Source organism: Pygocentrus nattereri, chromosome 19, assembly GCF_015220715.1.
Source record: "Pygocentrus nattereri isolate fPygNat1 chromosome 19, fPygNat1.pri, whole genome shotgun sequence".
Taxonomy (NCBI): domain Eukaryota; kingdom Metazoa; phylum Chordata; class Actinopteri; order Characiformes; family Serrasalmidae; genus Pygocentrus; species Pygocentrus nattereri.
In genome coordinates, this window is record NC_051229.1 from 25,870,866 (window position 1) to 25,876,556 (window position 5,691).

Sequence of the window (5,691 nt, forward strand, 5' to 3'; positions counted from 1 at the left end):
GGAATTTAGAGGTAAATAACATGAAACAGCTACAAATGGAAGCTGCTCAATTTATCTACATCAGCAAGTAAGGCCTACCATGGAAAAATCAAATAAATGTAGATTAAAATCAAACAAATAAGCAAACAAACCTAAAGATGATGAGTGACATGAACAGTAAGTAGTCTTGCCTTATGCACACAGTTGATTTCCACACAGTAGCCTGCTATTTGTAGCTTTGACTCCAGCATATCTGAGCTCTGAAGCACCTTCACTGTTTCCACTAATGCTGTCGTACAGTGTCTCTGTGTAGCTGTTTGACCATGGCCAGTTACACAGGACCACTGAACATGAGGTCTCTGTTGCCATAGAGTCGATATTAGTATACGCACACATACACACTGCTCTGTTCCCTCTTAGCAAAGTGAATGATCAATTTTTTCCCTTCCCCTAACTGCAGTCAATCAGCCATGACATGTTCAGAATCTCAAGTTTGTTTGATCAGAATCAGAATTGCTTTATTTTGCAAAGTAAGTTATACATACAAGGAATGCATCTCGATCAGTGCACACATGTGTGACATGCAACATACTGAACAGATCAGACAAGCATACGGATTATTACCAAATATTTAACTAAGGGACAAATAAAATAAAAATAGAATAAATAAAATTAGAAATAAGAAAGAATAATAAAGAACCAGTGTGAAATGAGCTAAAGAGATATATATTCTTCACTACATGATAACTAGTACATGTCACGATTGTGCATGATTGGCCCCTCCCACACCTCCATGTGCTTTTGTTTACCTTTTAGTCCTGTGATGTGCTTTTGTTTTGGTTTTGGTCTGGTCCATGTGTTTCTTTGTTTTTCTTCCTGGTCCTGCCCCCTTGTTTTCAGATCCTGCCCTTGATTGTATCCAACTGTGTTCATCACCTGTGTCTTATTAAGCCCTTCGTTGTCTCTGTATTTAAGACCTGTGTTTTCCCTAGTTGTTTGCTGGTCTTTGTATTGTTTAATGTGTAGTTCAGTGTTTCCGTTTATTATGTCTGTACCCTGATCTCTCTCTGTATTGACTCTCTGACCCTGGACTGCTCTGACCCCGAATCTGGATTTGCCCCAAATAAATCTTGCTTATCTCTGCATATGCGTCCACCTCCTCATTGCTTCCAAACGTTCCAGTGCACAACATTACAGAGTGAAATAAACATTTGTAAAAAATGTACAGTTGTGCAAATAAGCACTATGTTGTAGATGAGTTATACTGTAATACAGTGAGGGATGTTTGTTGGGTTACATGTAAAATTAAAGTGAGAGATGTCCCCTGATGTCCACCACCATTTCTACAGTCTTTTGAGTGTTGAGCAGCAGGTGGCTTCCTTTCTGTAGGCAGATTCAGCAACGTTGGCTATGAGGTCCACTGCGGTGGTGCAAATTTGAGGATCTTCACAGCTCGTTTCTTGGAGACACAGCTGTGGGTGTAGAGACGGAAGAGAAGGGGTGAGAATAGACAGCCTGAGGGTTGAGTGGTCTGACGCATGTTTTTCAAGTCACACCTCTGTCTCCTGTTTGTCAGAAAATTCATGATCCACTGGCAGACGGGATCTGGCACAGACAGTTTGACAGATTGACCTGAGGCAATAAACAGAGTCCTCAAACAGAATAGCCACAAACCAGCATATGTTTGTGACTGTCGAGATGCTGTAGCATGAAGCGCAGGGCCAAGTTGGCTGCATCATCAATGTTTGTGAACTTCAGAAAATACAAAATGGTTTGCAGTGGCCAAATAATTTTTAAAACAATTATCTTCCAATACTCATATGATTCTAATATCACTGTGCATCACTAGTTTAAATGATAATATAAGATAATTGTATGGAATATTGTGCCAGAAAGCACACAAGCAAGTCTATTTGAGAATACTTTTATAAATATTTGACACAGCTGGAAGTAAGGTCTCTGCAGAAAAAATTGCAGTGCAGAATATTTACAGGGTAAACAAAGTCACTCTGCAGAAATAAACAGTTAAGCCAATGTTATCCAGACAAACAGTAAAACTTTCTTACTGCTTACTTTTACAGACAGGTTTTTGCATGAAACCCAAACCTTAACCCAGCATACAGTTAATAATACAAATAATACACTTTTATACCATATTTCATATTTTTAAAAAGTGCTTTACAATGTAATTTAATGAAAAAAATGAAAGAAAAAGTAAACAGTCAAGAAATATAGTAATAAAACTAATGAAAGTGACAGAGAGATAAAATAATAATAATAATAATAATAATAATAATAATGAGGATGGATCAATTTCTTGACATCATGTAAGCACAGGTGGGGTCTTGCTCATACAACAGTCATTAGAAGATAGAACACAGGTTTGGTAGTGCCATTAATGTGCAGTTGATAAGTTCAGTTAGATTCTAGAATTACACCCAGATTTCCAGTTTCAGCCTGTGTCTGTAAATCATCTGTCTTGCACCTTTTATCTTCATTTTTCTACCAGTTACAAGTATTACTGTTTTGTTGTCATTTCTCATCGAAGAGTACAGTAGGAGAACACAAATTTGGTTCCATCAGCAGCACACCTGATTTCATTTCATGAAGGATTGATTATACAGGGTGAGTCAAGTCACAGGACACCGTTTCATTTTATTATATTTTATATGCTGTCACAAGCCTCCACGATGCAGTGCTGAAGGTGGTGCTTGTTGTGGATTTTCTCAGCATACACAATTTGTTTGAGATGACCCCCAGAGATAAAAGTCGATAATAAAATAAAAAATAAAATAAAATAAAACCTGTCCTGTGACTTTTGACTCGCCCTGTAGAATGAAATTAGAATGTAGGAATGTTCCTTACCTTATCTACTGTTGAACAGGTTTTTTTAAATCAGGCTAACCAAGCAGTCCTGCTTTTATAAATACCTCCCAGCAGGAAAAGCTGATGGGGCTTCAGTATTGCACTGAGTGCAATAGTATTTTCTTTTTTTCATTGTTTATGTATCAAGGCTGAGTCCAGAGCTATTTAAAATATTCAGAACTCTTGCACATGGGCCCGGACACCTCTAATCAGCTGCATTACAGGGGGAATTGGGGTTGTTCAGGGACAGCCTAGTGGCCTTGGCCCAGACTTTTAGGCTTGGAATAAACATTTAGTCTGAGCTTGGGCTCATGGGGCCATTGTCTACTGCGTAATCCTTGGGAGTGGTGACTATGGTTTGGAAAGGGAGCTTGGAGGCTGAGTCGTTGGGTCTTTGGACTGTTCTGATGTTTGGAGGAGATTGTGGGTGTGGCTCCGGGACCAGGGCGGGGATCTGTTGCTGGTGACCCAGCCATTTGGACTGTAGGAAAAAATGTGGATAAAAGAAAAAAATATTCAGAGCTAAAATAAAATAAAACCTGTCCTGTGATTTTTGACTCATCATGTATAAACTAGGATTTGGATGGTATTGTTTATTTGATTTTGTATTTATTAGTGTTTTTTAAGCAAACAGACAATTACTGCCCAGATAAATGGCTTTACATAATCACTTTATCATAAGAGTTCTACAAAGTATTGTCATCAATTAGATTAGAACTTCTGACTGCTAAGGTAAAGAAATCATAATAGAGTTAGTCTCTTTTATGGGCCAGAAGAAGAAAAACAAGTCTTCCGAAGGTAAAAAGGGTCTTTAATTTCCACAGTCAGTCACATATGGGTGAATGTACTGCTTCATCAAACCGCTCTTTCTCTCTGCTCACACAGTGTGATCCCCAAATCCCAGCACTCATCAGATTAGCTGAGTATAGCTCCTGACAACTGACATGGTGGCTAACGAGCAGATCACTAATGAAGATCACTAACATCTACACAAAGGGTTCGACAGTGCCTCTGTGGTTTGATACGCTGAGATGAACACATTTGCTAATGATGTTAGATATAGAATTAAAGAAGAAGCAGATGATAAATAAGAAACAAGGAAGGAGGAAGAGGATGAGGAGGAAAAGAAAACAAGGATAAGAAAGATGAGGAAGACAAGAAGAAAAAAGAGTAATTGATGATGCGATGAAGAAGAGAAAGTAGATGATGAAGCACAAAAAGAAGAAGGTGATAATAATGAAGCAGAATATGAAGGTGAAGATGAAAAACAGGAATAAGGTGATAATGAAGAAAAAGGTGATGATGAAAATGACTATAAAGATTATGAAAATGATGACTGACAATGATGATGATGAATAAGAAGAATAATAAGAATGTGAAGAATTTGAATATGAAGATGATGATTGAAAGGACCGGCCGTTTTTGGTCCGTTCATGAAGAGGAACCAGAGAGTGGATCACCTGTCCTGTGGAAAGCCTCAGTCGCAGCGGGAGCGCTCGGTGCAGGAAGACAGAACGACTCTCTTAATCAATCAAAGAGTTTATTAAGTCTTCTGCACAAAGAAAGAAGGGCACTCCTTCTTTCATACAAACACGTCCTGCCCTGTTGCGTACAAGCAAACAGGGTGGACACAAATAAGTTGTCTAACAGTCATGAAATGCTAAGCTGACACTCACGGACCACCGGAACTGCCCAAAGGAGGGGGGCTTCTGCTCTGTGTATGATAATCTTACCTATGAAAGAAAACAAATGGTTCTGGACAGAAGGTTGTCCCGATAAGAGGAGCAAGTTGTTTGTGCAAACTGCCAAGGATCAACGTACTTGGTCACGTACTGTTAGCTCTGGGGATCGAACGATCTTTACTGCCCCATTAAGAAGATTATGATGATAAGATGGTGGTGTTGATGAAGATAGAGATGATCCAAATGAAAATCAGAACTTAGATGATAGTGAAGAAGAAGGCTTTATAGTGATGTGTTGATGAAACTGTTCAGAATTGAGTATTCTATGGCGATGAAAAGGAATCCTGACGCTGGCCACAAGACCCTGTTGGCTGGATATTGTGTGGTGGGCTATTCTCAGTCCAGCAGTGACACTGAGATGTTTAAAAACTCCAGCAGTTGAGGAGTGAACATAATTGAGGAGTTGAATTGAACTGAACTGAGCGAAACTGAATCAAAGCTAACTGAGCTGAATCTAGTGTGAGAGAACTTTACTGCTACTAACAAGTAGATTTACCTTGTCTAACATCCGTTTCTTCCTCTCCTTTGTTCTTTTCTCCCTCCCTCTTTATTCTTTCCTCTTTGGTCTCAACTCTCCCTCTTTCTCCTCGTCTTTAACTTTTCCAGTTTCTCCAGTTATTGTTCTAACTTCTCTTTTTCCATCTTGTCTACCATCTTTCATTCACTTTCCTTTTTCTTTCTTTCTCTTTCTTTTCTCTCTTTTGTTTTCCCATCTGTTCTCTGTCTCTTTCTCGTTTTTCACTCTTTCTGTTTTTTTATCTCTCTGTTTCCCCCTCTTTCTCTGTTTTCTTTCTTTTGCTCTCATTTTTTTTCTTTTTCTTGACCACCCTTCTCTCTTCCTTTTCTTCTGTTTATTGTTTATCTTTAGTCTTCTCTCTCTTTCTCTCTCTCTCTTTCTCTCTCTCACTCTCTCTTTCTCTCTTTCTCTTTTTCTCTTTCTCTCTCTCTCCCTCTCTCTCTCTCTCTCTCTCTCTCTCTCTCTCTCTCTCTCTCTCTCTCTCTCCCCCTGTCTCTATGTGTTCAAGCGTGATTGTGAGTCTGTACCTGAGCGGGCGTATCTCTGTGTGTGTGTGTGTGTGTGTGTGTGTGTGTGTGTGTGTGTGTG